The 14,700-nt window shown below is 31.3% G+C and overlaps 1 long non-coding RNA gene across 2 annotated transcripts; it reads left to right on the top strand.

The window, feature by feature from the left end:
* Positions 1–10,804: 10,804 nt before the first annotated feature.
* LOC131618206 (uncharacterized) lies at positions 10,805–12,543 on the top strand. 2 transcript variants are annotated; one of them, XR_009288762.1, is made up of 4 exons: positions 10,805–11,033; positions 11,256–11,282; positions 11,388–11,484; positions 11,706–12,543. It is a non-coding gene; the product is annotated as an uncharacterized LOC131618206 (long non-coding RNA). The 2 variants fall into 2 exon arrangements; XR_009288761.1 differs by lacking the exon at positions 11,706–12,543 and having other exon boundaries at positions 11,388–11,689.
* The last annotated feature ends 2,157 nt before the right edge of the window (positions 12,544–14,700 follow it).

Genomic DNA, 14,700 nt, shown 5'->3' with positions numbered 1-14,700 from the left:
TTTCTTCATCTTCCTCATGGGTTCTTTCTGAAAAAAACTTCTTAGTCCTGTTTCTCCATAAATCTCCTCTGTTTCTATTCATGTTCTCTAATCCCTACTTCTCAGACAACAATTCTCAATCATCACAAATAAAGCTCACACGAACAGGGAGTTTGGATTCAATCGCATAACGATGACTACAAACGAATTACAAACGATTCACCATGGCAACCCAATCAACACAAGCATTATCAATACGATTAGAAGGGCGCAAGAACACGGTGGTTACCGTCGCGGATCAGAGCCAGCCACTTTGTGGCGGATCTGTGGTCGGCAATTTTGGGTGGCGCGAGATTGGAGTTCCCAATCGCCGTGGCTGGTTGTAGCGGTTGAATTGTCCGACGGCCGTACGGCTTCTGGTGGCGTTGTTTCGTCGGAGGTTGTTTGGTTGAAGAGAAGAATATCAAATGCTGTGGTGTATACCAACGTGAAGAATAGCACCAGTCGGAGTGTGAGGCCTTTTTGTTGTATAACTGTATGTCTCCGCCGTCTTGGTTGAAAAGTCAAACAATCCTTATAAAAATAAGGGTTTTTTCTGTATGAGCGTGAGACTTAGGATCCTCCCCCCCTTGTGTAGAAAAAAATCACCTATTTATATTAGTCAAAGTTAAACTAACGGGCCTTTGAGAAACAAGGCCCCATGTGCTTGTATATTTTTATTTGTTTCATAATTTTTTGTATTGTATTTAACATTTCAAAAGATAATTAAAACTAATAAAAGAATAAACCTATTAAAATTAATAATAACAGAAAATAATCAAACCAAATATTAAGATTAATAATCAGACAATACTAATTAATAATAATAATAGTTAAAAATGATCAAATCAAATATTGAAATTAATAGTCCAACAAAAAATCATAAGCTATATGATCAACTGTGAAACGGACTAAAAAATCTCGAAGATGGCTGAGCCCAAACACCTTTTAACCTTAACCCTCATTTTAACTCAGGATATTCTATAAGAACGCAGGTTTGACAATAGGAATGTCAAACCCCATGATTCTTAATTTTGATCCTTGATGAATTAAAACACATAAATTGACTGGGCAAATTTTGGGGTATGACACATTGATACAATTATCTAAGTGTGTGTTGCTTGAGGTTCAAGATATTGTTCTTGACCAAAGCTTTTAAGTAAGATCAAGTATTTGATGACTAAGGGTGTCTTAATCGTGTAATGTTTGTAATTGAAGATTGTGGTAAAGGGCTGTCAATATCAGTGACTAGGGTAGTTATTGTGAGAGAGGTTTCTCTTATCTGGGAAGTTTTTAGGTAGAAGTTGTACGAGGTAGTGATAAAGTGGAGGTTGTTTACGTGTGAACCGGAGGTTATTTGCACAGTACTTTGAATTGATAATGCTAATAGTGGATTTCCTTTATGGCTTGGTAGCCCCCAGAGTAGGTGTTGTTGTACACTGAACCGAGTTAACAATCCTGTGTAATCAATTACTTTCTAGCATTGTTTTTTCATTCATGAATATCCTTCCGTTGTATGTTGTGCCAGATGAGATGTCCCAACAAGTCATATGACATCTGGAATCTGAAGATCAGAATTTCGAAGAAATTGATATGTATAAAACATGATAGTTCATATTTCACTCTCTCTTAAATTCATTCTCAAAGCCTATTTCAAATAGAGGCACTCATATTGAGAGAATGTTGTGGTGTGTTAGAATTTAAAACCCATTCGGTACGAGAAAAGCATTTTCAAAAATTCATAGAATTAAAAGAAATATTAAGGGTGTAATGAGCAATTTATTTTCTAATAAGAAGTTTAATGGACATTACTCCTTGTTAATTTCAGGCCCAAACAAGCTTTTGACAATATTAGGTAGTTACTATCTGCACTCCATATTTCTCTAATACACCCTATAATATAAAAAAAGGAATAAGCTTATTTAAGAAACCAATATCTTAAAATGTGAGTCACCTATTCACAACCCACTTAATATAAGAATCAAAGAAAATTAAATTCTTACTCATCTTAAATCAATTCAACAAAATGCCTAATCTTAAACTGTCACTATACGTGCATAAGCATTATCCTAAACATCAAAATTTAATACTTTGATTTGGACAAATAACTTAAAACACATAATTTTTTTCCCATAAGTTCCATTCCAAGACAACATTTTATTTATTTATTTGGCCTTTGAATTGTTTGAATAGAAAACGACAAAATTTGATAAAATAATGTTGCTTAAGTCAACCCTATGTTGTTGTTAACAGCATACTCCAGCTGGTTATTCATTGAAATATGCATGATGTGTCTTTAATTTAATGGAAAGGCACAAACTCGTAGGTCTCTGGCATACATCAATAACCCACACTTTTCTCTTTTTAATATTTTGATATCTTTTATTATCTGTACTTCATATCTTTTGTTTAATTTTTATGTGCCATAAGTCCATAACCATATTAACTAATTCATGTAAATGAACCTTAAGAGATGCTAATCTGCCTCCCCTCACATGACATTGTGTGTTTAAGTCTATTATAAATTGATAGTACTAAAAAAAGCTTTATGAGATATCTAGTTTTTATTTATAAAAAAAAAAATGAGAACAATTTATATTTTATTACAAGAAAATTATGTATAAATAAATTATTGAAGAAGTGATGTTTATTATAAACGGGATAGGACGGGCATAGTTAAGGGATGTCGGCTTAAAATTTAGTTCCGTCCCGTAAAAAGTGATGGCAGAGCGGGAAAAGTCCGCGGACACGGCACCTTTTAAGCCTAAAACTGTAAAAATGTATACAAATGCATGTGCACGCAAAAACTCTATTGGGACGGAGCGGAACTGACACATTAGAAGATGATGACCTAAATTCTTAGTCCGCCCACCACTAAATTGCAGGTAAAACGGACATGCTCAATAGACCGTACCCGTTTTACCATCCTATGTTTATAACAGAAAATAATGATATTTTGAATATTTTTATTATATGAATCCTTCATAACAAAAACTTCTTTTTTAACAAAATTTAATATAATTTTAATAAAATATATTCTACTTTTTCACCAAATAGATAAATAAAATCTTAACTCAACTACTAAAACTTGATATTGTTAGATTGGATATATAAACTCTAGATTTGGCATTGTGAAAATGAACTCTTTTATGTTTGTTATTACTTTATATGTAAATAAAATAAATAAATAAATAAAGTTTACATATGATAATTTTTTACAATAAATGTATCTTTGCAACATTATTATTATTATTATTATTATTATTATTATTATTATTATTATTATTATTATTATTATTATTATTATTTAGTACTATTATTATTATTATTATTTATCATTACTATTATTATTATTATTACTAGTATTACTATTATTATTATTATTGTTGTTGTTGTTTTATTACATTACTATTATTATTATTACTAGTATTACTATTATTATTATTATTGTTGTTGTTGTTTTATTATTATTGTTGATATTATTATTATTATTATTATTATTAATTATTATTATTATTAATTATTATTATTATTATTATTATTATTATTATTATTATTATTATTATTATTATTATTATTATTATTATTATTATTATTATTATTATTATTATTATTATTATTACACATGTCATTGATTATCTGTATTCTGCTAGGACCAGCTAACAATGTTTAGTTTCTAGAAGTTTAGTCCAAATTTCACTCAAAGTTTAAATACAATATCTACCAATGATTTGATAGCACCACCACTCGTGCAACTCTAAATTCTCAAACTTATTTATTTTGTCTCTTTCTCAGTTAAAAACAACTAGCTGTATCATAGCACCCACACACCATGCAAGATTCCCTAAAACCAAAATTAGAAACTATATAATTTTCTCACCAATGTTGTAAAATTGTAAGAAAATCTCTCTTGCTCCCTTATGTAGCAATGCTTTTCATTATTTAAATGTTTGAATATTCTTTTCATGTGAAATGCACATGTGAACAAGAATATGTGCTAATTAATTGCTGATTAATTTATTTGTTTTTAACATGGGGACTAGGGACAAGATTAATAGATTATGCAAGGTATTGCTTAGCTAGCTTGCAATGTTTGGTGTATTTCAGATTTGAAATTTTTTCTAGTAATAGTTAGTTAATTAATATATGATCACTTGTTCATTTTTCATATAACATCATATATTTCAATCTTAATTAATTATTCAATTGATTAAGAAACCATTGGTTGTGAAGAACTGTCCATCAATAGTTTGATATAGACATTATTGTATGATTGTAATACCATGCCTACCGTTGGGTGGGAGCAAAGACTTAGTTAATGGAAAACAAATGGAATATAAGAAATATCATTAGACAAAACTTCAACATGTTTCTACAAAATTGAAACAATCTTGTATAACTATACAACTTTTAGGGAGACATAAGGTTTCTTCATAAATATAATTTGAGGTTATATTAAGTTTTTTATATTAAATTTAATTTGTCTTATGGGAGTTTGTTTAATATGCCTTTCCTTGATTTGGTGGAAACATAGCTTTGGCGATTCTAAAAGGAACATTGCACTCTTGACCTAATGGTTATTTTTCTCATTCCTTTCCTCTATAGTTCGATGGACACCATGGATATTCAAGCTCTCTTCCCTAAAATGACTCCTTATTTTCCTAACATTCATCTAAAAACCAAGCCTCCAACGAAAACCGAAAAATTGTTTGTTTCCGTTGTTTCTAACAAAATCTATAACATTCCTCAAAGCCAACTACATGTTCCTTGCCTAAAAGGAGATAGACAGGCCATCACTATACAGAAAGAAAAATATAAGTTTGGAGTGGAAGCTTGCAAGCATCACCTTCATGGAAGAATTGTTTGGTCTAACGGATATGTTGTTACATGTGATTGACATAATTATATAGGCAACATGTGAAGAAAGATGTCATGACATTATGTTGAGACATTCCCTCTCTATGAGCTCAAAACAAGAGGCAAGATGTGGAGCAAGATGCGACACACATTGAGAAACATTCTACCTCAAAGCTAGCTTGCGCTGAAGTGAATATCGCTCCTGATTTGTTTCATTTATTATTTGATTGTTTTATGCACTTTTTAGTATAAAGAAAGATTTCCCAAAAGAATAATTTTCAAGATTTAAGAAGATCAAATCAGATTGATGAAGATTTACTATATCAAATATTGCAAATCAAATTAATAGAGATTAATGTATTGTGCTATTTGAATTTGCTTCAACCGCATGTAATGTTCAAAACCCTAACAAATCATGAAGCTGATTCTTATTCTATTTAAGAAGGAGCTTTCCATATAGAAGACTCCGACCTTGAGAAAATATGCAAGGGTGTTTAGTTTATTGAGTCTTTTGTTTTTCATTGTTAGTTTTATTGTGAAACTCTATTCGCTAGTATAATTACTATAGAGAGGAATAAAGTTTGTTTTGAGTAGTAATTGGTTTCATCTTTCATTCTATATTATGTTTGTCCAAACAATTGGGAGAGTGGTTGAGAGAAAGTGAGAGGGTCTCATATTTAGGAGGGGGTCTTGAATAAAAATTAATGGGTAGTGTTAAGAAAAAAGGCTTTAAACTAAACGGGTTCAACTAAGACCAATTTGTACTTTTAGTATTAAAAAATTGTTCCTTTCTTGGGTTAACACCCTCTAGAGATATGTGACTTTGCACTGAACTAGGTTATCAATTCCTTGTGTCCTTTTATTTTATTCACATTTTATTTTTTACTGCATTAATCTTATCACACGTATTGTGTAACACATTGTGTCTGACATCTTTCTTTTAAAAGAATGGAATTTCAATTGGCATCAGAGTAGACACCCTGTTTTGGTTGGGTGAGCTCTAGGCAATCTATTCATTCTGTTCAAAATGGATAATGCTAAGGAAGGAGGATTTTTAAACCAACCACCTAGCTTAGATGGCACCAACATGATTATTGGAAAGCACACATGGTTTCCTTCCTCAAATCAATGGAAAAGAAAACTAGCAAGGTTGTCATCAAAGGATGGACACCTTTAATAGTTACTAAACAAGATGGTACTCAGTCCCTGAAGCCAAAAGGAAATTGATCCAAAGATGAAGATGAAGTTCTAGTGCCAAAAGGGAGGTTGAAGATTGAAGATTGGAAGAGTGGTTAGCTTCAATTTTTGAGACATCGCAAGGTTGGGGTTTTGATTATCTTCTTCCTTCTCTTTGTATGATAGTTTTCTTGTTGGGATTTGGTTGATTTCATCATTGTTGTATGTATTTATTTTGATTTTTGTATTGTGAACTTTGTTTTGATTCAATATAGATGTTAATACATTTTCTAAATACCTATTATTTGTGATGATCAATTAACATCTTAGTAAGTTAAGAAGATAAGTCTGTAATGGATGTATTTGTCTTGTTGTTTTAACCAGCTCTCGTATCCAACAATTCACAGAGAAAGATGCACAACAATATTTTGTCATTCCCTTGAAAGGAGGAGTTTTTATCAAGGCTACTTGATATTTAAGGTAGTACACTTTTTACAGGGTGAATAATCAGAAAAATCTGATTAACTCTTTAAATAACTAGCTTTTAGAGAGTTGTTCTAATCGATTAGATAATGGCTATAAATAGGTACTTCCTCTTTATTTCTTCTCATCTCATTTTACATTTTCTCTTGTGTGCACACATGGGTATTTTAGAGAAAATTTTCTTCTTAATCTCTTTATCATCATCAATGGCTCCAAAGAGAGAACACACCTCTAGAGCCTCATCCTCCTACTTCTCTAAAATTTTCTCAACCCAATGGAAAGAAATCAACTTCAACCGTTATTAGCTGAAAGAAGTCTTCTTGACTCTTGCTATTTGAAAGAGAATATTTTCAGGTTGTGGTTTTATTCAAGATTTTGAGGAAGCGGGTTTGAAGAACTTCGCTTGCAAAGTACCCAAGTAAAGATTTCCCACACTTGTGAAAATGTTTTATGCAAACCTCAACTATGTATATGGTGTTATAATATCTGAAGTGAATAAACACCAAAATAGGCCAAGTCTTGAAGAATGCACAAACATTTGCAATCTTTCATACAAGGACTTTGAGTATGATGATAATGAAGAAGAAGGTAGAAATTTTAATTCTATAGAAGCTGCTATTTATTTTCTGGATGATCTAACCTTTATTATTGATACTCCCCTCACTGCTGACATAATACGCCTGGATAATTGTCTAATTCACTATGTCGTGAATCATGTTCTTTTCCCAAGGAAAAGAAAATCTAGGCACATAAACAAATTAGACATACCTCCAATTTCATTTTTGGCTAATAGATTTGTCTAATTCACTATGTAGTGATCCATTATATGGTTGGTAGCATAAAAAAAATATACTTCTACCATATAGTGGACTAGTCATGAAAGTCTTAGGGAAAACTTGCTTCGATTTAGAGGAGGAAGAATAAGAGATTAGACGCTCAAGAATTTGAATAAGCAATTTAAGCTTAATGAAGATAAAAATGGAAAACACAATCATACAACCATACATTTGAACACCACAAATCATCATTCAAACATCGATTCATAAGAAAACACAACAATCATCATTCAATCATCATAAGTACATAACCCTAAGGAGAGTAAGGACGTATCTACTCTATCCCATCATGCAATACACCCATATTGAAAGTCCTTTCTCCCTCCTTACCTTGTAATTCCAGAAAATTCAGCAAAGATGATGATCAAGGATATCTTCCCTCAAGCCCTAACACACCTTCTCCCAAAATCTTGTTTTCTCTATTCTCCTTGTTTCAGTACTGACAAAATGGGACTATTTTCCCTAATTCTTAAAATATATATTATTATAACTTCTTATGATTAATTAAGCTTATGCCCAACTAACCATAAGTTTCTCTCCACCCACCACTTAATCTTCCAATATTCACTTTTCACCCCAACTCTTACTAATTTCTTAATTAATTAAATAAATCCACTAATTTACAATCATTTTTAATTATCTAAAATTCTAAATAATTCTAATCACTTCCAATTCTCTCTTTACACTTCCATCTCAAAGGTACTTACCCCCCAACCAAACAACAATGAATTAAATCACATAAAATCATAAATAAATTAAACAAAATCAATCTAATGAAAATGGGGTGTTACAGTCCTGATATATCTTTTCCCGAGAAACGGTCAGAGGAGTGTACTTTACGTGTCGTCCTTGCATTCCCCGAACAAACTCGTTTTTTGGTGGTAGGACTCCTTCCCTTTCGGTCGACTAGAGTTGGCCTTAATGGAGGTGGGAATATTGAACCACATATTCAATTTCTCCTCCAAGATCATGTAAGGCTGAGTCATGCTCATCATCTCTTGAGTGGTTCATATATTCTTTCTTTTGATCTTTACCTTGAAGGGATGGTCTATAGGAGGCCATTTTCAAAAATCCAGCACTTAAGACCTTCTTCAGCTCCCTCGACATCAAGTGCAACTTTAGTAAACCGGTCGATATAAGACATCATGCTTTCCTTCTTTCCCTACACAGTCCTGCTCAAAGCAGCTACAATCATTGGATGTCTCTTCCGAACGATAAAGTGTGTAGGGAACCATTCATAGAAATTGGGCTGTGATTCAATGCACCCATCAAGCACATCATTAAACCAAAGCCTAGTCGTACTGACAAGAGTTAATGCAAACAACTTGCACTTAGAGGCTTCATCAAAACTAAAGTAATTAAGTCGATCATTGACAACTTGCACGTGCTCATCCGAATATTCCTTTCCATAGTAGTCTCACATCTTAGGAGGCTTCTCCATGGATTTTGGTATCTTTTTGTCAAAAATCAGAGCTCACATTGGATGCCTCGGTTGATTCCTCGACGATTGGTTTTCTGCTTGACCCGAGGAAAGAGCATGACTGCCTCAATCTCCTCTGGGGCTTTCGAGAGGAGTTTAATACTTCTTGCTTTTATGCTGATTTTTTTATTTATTTAAGAGCTTCATCATTCTTCGTCTTAGTAGGCTCTAAGACGACAACATGAGTCCATCTTCATATAACCTCCTAGATAGTGTTCCCTTGCGGATAAGTATTATAGAGGCTTTCTTTGAGGCATTGTAACCTCACCTTTATTGCTTGCGATTTTTCCGTCAAACAATATTATATATACAGTTCAGCAGCTTGTTAGCTCCTTGAAAGCCAAGGTTAGCTTATAGCAGTTGGAAGCCAAGTAAGACTACAGGTTACGTGATTAAGGTGGAACCTGATGTCTAATTGAGGCGGTAGGATAGATCCATCTATTTAAGGAGTTTGGACTAAATCTGGATGCAATTGAATCTCAATTTCTAGATTCGTAACACCTTGTGGATTCAACTGCATCCACCTTGTGGATTTTAATGACAATGACAACGAATCTTTAATGACAATGACAATCTTTAAAGTTGTAGGAAGTTGTAGCGTTTGATTTTTGAAGTAGAGTTCATTGTCATTACTTTAAAGATTTTTATGGTTGAAGAAACTATTGTAGTTGTTTGATTTTTTTGGTTATAAATATTTGTTATTTGTTGATCGTCATCTAAGAATTCATCTTTTCATAAGATCAATACACTACATTGAAATGAGATATCATTGAGTTAATTAAAGTTTATATGGATGTTAATGGTTTGTATATGATAAAGTACAACCAAGAGACAATAGTGGCATCTCAATCGTCCTTAGCCATGTGGAGGTGAGTACCAAGTACCAACTACCAAGTAGTAATCAAACTAACTTCTCATAAATTCTACAACCCTAGTGTTGGCCAACATGGGTTTTATTGTCTTGTTTTGAATTCAAAACTCCCGGCAAATACATGTTTTCATTGTTTGTTTATTTTTGTTTAAGAAGAATTTTCCTTTTATTGTTTGCAACTATTTTACATGTACTATCTATGAAAATTAGAAAGTCATTCAAGTTAACAATATAGCTGCCGAATTAGAATGAACCAGTCATGTAATGTAAAAACAACCAATATAGCAAAAATAATATTATTAGTGTTCTATTCCATTTTCATGTTCAAACTTCAAACTCCTTGATGGCTATGATTATGCAGAGACTATACATTGTGGACTAATTCTATATATAACGGCACAAAATATTATTTGTTTTATAATCCCTTTTTTATAACTATAATCATTCTCTAATACAATACAAACAAAAATGACCATATTAATATTTTATAAAATAGATTTTAAAAAAAGTTGATTAAAACTTTTAAAATGGATAAAATCCCCTTTCACACATATACTTTTTTTTTTCTTTTCAAAATGTTCTCTTATCTTACTTTTTCATATTAAACTACAAATAGCATTTTTTTAATAATTCTTTTCCTAATTATTATTTCAAATTGCAAAGGACAATAAACATTCATGCCCCACTCCTACTTTTAAGGTGTTACATATTCCATTTCCACACTTCTCTTTTTCTGTCACGCAATTTACCTTAGATTATTTATAACTGCATAAAAGAGACAATTTATTTTAAATTAAACAACTCTATAAATTACATGGCTATTAATATAATCACAAAATAAATTTTGCATGAATATATTATTGTTTTATATACTTTAAGTATTAGTATATCTTATAAAAATTAAGTCTGTCCAACTCAACACTTTAAAAAAAAAAAAAAAGAGTATGACAAATAATTACACTGCAATATTTAAAAAATAATAATAATACAAGGTTCAATGAGACGTTTAGGTTGATTGATTTGATAATTTTAGGCAGATTTTGATATTTTTTGTAAAAGATAAAATAAAGAAAAAAGAAAAATTATGATGAGAGAGAGTATTGTAGGAGTGAGAGATAGGGGGAAAGTCACGGTGTAGTTTTCGGGCTAAAGTCATTGAATTCAGTGGCGGAGCCAGCGCCCGGCTACCTAGGGCAGCTGCCCGGGCTCGACCGTCTCGAATCACTTCCATGGAACTCTTCTCTCCCTCAACACGATGAACAAGATGACAACTCTTTTTCACTCTTCACTGGCTCCAATGAACTCAAAGGAGGTTTGTTTCATTCTTATCTCATTGATTTCATTTTATCATAGACACCACATAACTTCTTCTTCAAAAGTTATCCACACAATAAGCTTTACATATTACTTATTTCTTTTATATTCTTCCTGCCATGTGTTTGATGAATTGCTTTACTATACTATGTTTGTAATTGGTTATTTTTGTTCATACATTGGTCATGGCATCGGTATCGAATTGTTGTTGTTACCACAGTTTTGCAACTTGCACACTAAGTGTTTGGTAAATTGCCTCAACCAATTTTTTTTTTCTTTTTCGCTTATGTTTCTTACGAATTATGGTGCTGAATTGTTCTTATTTATTGTTTCACTAACTGGACTTATGAAGGAAAGAAAGAAGTATTGAAGCAAGCTCTTTTATTCTGGAGTAATATCTGCCATGAGATAATGTCGAGATTTTGAAGCAAGCTCTTTTAAACAACAAAGTGAGTTACAACTTACAAGGTTGGATTCAATTGTGTTTCAGGTCACACCAACTAGAACCAAGTAACATGTCATGATCTTTAAATATGTGACACTGTTGCTATACTCACTACTATTACTAGTTTACTATACTTCCTGAATTTATCAAATTGTGAGTTTAAAGTCATTGAAGTAGCTTTTCCTTAATTAATTTAATCCTTGTGTTTTCTTTCGTTTTGGTCAGTTTGGTCCGTGAAATTACTCCAAGAAGAAAGTTAATGCATTTAGAGACCAAGAAAACTTAGGACTATAGTGACAGAGTATTAGAGTGAAAGTGATAGTGAAAAAATGATTTCATATGGAAGTGGAATTTTTAAAAGGAAATGATTGTCATTTGAAACATTTGAAGGAAATGATTTGTTGCTGCTAGCAAGGAAAGTACCTTTAAAACCTATGAATGAAGTGATTTATTAATGTTGGAGTGGTGGGTCTTTAGACTTTTGATTTGCAGTTTGCAATGAAAATAAAGCTAATCTTTTAAAATTATTTTATCGTTCGGTTTTATAGGTTAGAGCTGCAGAGCTAAGGAAAATATTGGTGGAACTTGGGCCAGTATGTCATATTGCTTATTTTATAATTGTCGAAAGTTTATTTTTTTAAGATACCCTGTCGTTGAACCAGGTGCTTTCATGATTGACTAATGGTAGTTTGTAGAGTCATTGATGTTAATTTCATATCAGATATGTCATAAAATGGATTGCTAAATTTTGTAGAGTTAAATTTTTTGCTAGTTTGTTGGGGTTTGTCGTGACTCATGTCATAGTATTTTTGTTCTAATAAATTTGTTGGGTTTGTCATATGAGTTGTAACATACTAACATCTAATAGGAGCCAAAATTTCATAAATGAGTTTTGAATTTAAAGTAGCAAGCCAGCTTAAAAATATTTTCACTCGCATGTTGAAGAGATAACAAATTGAATCTCACCATATTTGCTTCCCTTTTACGGTCTTCTATCTTTAATTTTTTTTGGTCTCGTTATAGTTTATCTTATTTCTAGCTTGTTGAATAGCTGGGGACATGGATCATTGTTTTAATTTGCTAGATATTGGTCCTTTGCACTAGAAGGTCTTTTGGATCATGTCATTTAATGTGCTCTAAATTGGAGTTTGTTACTATATTTTGTTTATACATATAATATGATTTTTATGTCACTGATAAATCTCTATTGTGAGTTAATTGATTAAGGGATTTTGTGCTCCTATGTAAATTAGGTTTGATTTTGTTATTATTGCCCAGGCTTTATAATTTTTCTGGCTCCGCCACTGATTGAATTCCAACCCGAACCCGAATGAGACGCGTTTAAAAGAAGTAAAGATAGTTGATATATGACTCCTTTCAAATCAGTATCCAAAAATCTAATAGTAAAAGGAAAATAATTATTTAATCTAGTGCTAATTAAAAGATATGTTTAATTTTCGATGTTGTATGAGTTTCAATAGGTTTTTTTAATGAGCATGGTGGTTCATGGATAAAGAGGAAGGGAGAGTTTAACTCAACTTTACTAGAAAATGGTGGGGGAAGATTGTTCGTTACTCGTTGAGAGAAAAATATCAATCTGGTAAAAATATTTGAATAGTGCGTGTAAAAAGGTGGGTGAGAAGGTTGATAAATGGATTGAAGATATTATTATTTGGAACTTGGAAGGTTGATAATAAGATTTTTTTTTTAGTTTATTTTTTATTAGAGCGTGATACTCTTTGTAATATGTTTAGAATACTTTTTAATATTTTTGAGAATAGTTAAGTGTCAATTGTTGATATATGTGGAGGATCGATGTGGCGGGTAGAGGAGGAGAAAAAGGTTGTTAGCTTGAGAAAAAAGGTTGTTAGTGGAGTGGTGTTTTTTATTGGTTGATTTTTTGTTTGCATATTAGGGCCAGTTTGTTTCACCTTTAAAAAAATGGATTTTTTCTTTGTATTTTTGAAAGTAGATTTTCTAAAACCGTTTTTCAAAATATCACAAGTTTTTTTATATTCGTTTTTTCTAAAATGAAATATTAATTTTGACATCTTATAAAATAAACATACATAATTGAAGACCAAAACTTAGTCAAAATCATAATTTTTTCAAAAAGTTGTATTTCAAAAATGATTTTTATGAAAATCTATTTGAAATAGTTTCAAAATTAAGTGATTTTTTGAAATTTTGATATCCAAATTTTTTTCCTATAAATAGATGAAATACCTTAAATCACATTTTAAGAATAACTATTCAAACAAAATTTTCATTTGAAGCTTTTATAAAAAGTTTCTTTGTAAAAAAATTTTTCACAAAATTTGGTAACACTATAAAAATCATTTTTAAAAAAAGCCAAAACAAACGGGCCTTTAATGAGTTAAATGTTTGACATTGAAAATCTGATCCACTTCAGGTGGATTGTGTTAGATGGTGTTACGAAAGTAGGGTTTCGAGTAAAACCAGACTCAAACTCAAAAAATCTGCTAATCTATCCAAAAAAAAATTGCAATTATAATTTTAACTTAGTTGTTATAATTTTAGTTTCTTGAACATTTTACTATTTTAATGAGCTATGATGAATGTTTCATTCTTTAGTTATTTTGAAGCTGATACAATTTTATGTCACGCACCTTAATTTGCTGCTAGTATTTTAAGATAATTTTTATTAGTTGATGTTATCGTTTATTATTTTATGATGCTAAAAAATAGAAAAATAAATTATCTATGTTTTTAAAAAAATATAAAAATATTGAGTAATTTTTATGAAGAAAATATAATGACTCGTATTTAATTATTTAATATTAATAAATTAGAAAAATTATTTGGACAATTTACTGTCCAACTCAACTCATTAGTATAACAGATAATTATTTTAGATTTTTTCTTTACCCACCTCCCTATGGGGGTGACCCCCAGCGAAAAATCAAAACTACCCCTGCTTCGGAAATGAACTTCCGAAGCGCTTTTTTTTTGAATTTTTTTTTGTCTTCGGAAATGAACCTCCGAAGATGTCAAAACCGTTAATATTTCGGAAGTTCATTTCCGAAAATATTTCTGCATATACAAATTTCCCTCCTTCACTATTTCATCATTTTTCTCCAACACTTTTCCAAACCCTCCACAAAACCCAATCAATCTCCATCCATTTTTCGTCCTAAAATCAAGTTTCAAACCGTTGATCACGTTAAAGGGAGCATAAAAAGCTACAATTTCAGGTAAA

This window comes from Vicia villosa, linkage group LG7 (genome assembly GCF_029867415.1).
Source record: "Vicia villosa cultivar HV-30 ecotype Madison, WI linkage group LG7, Vvil1.0, whole genome shotgun sequence".
NCBI classification, from domain to species: Eukaryota; Viridiplantae; Streptophyta; class Magnoliopsida; order Fabales; family Fabaceae; genus Vicia; species Vicia villosa.
This window is presented reverse-complemented; position numbering and strand designations above follow the sequence as displayed.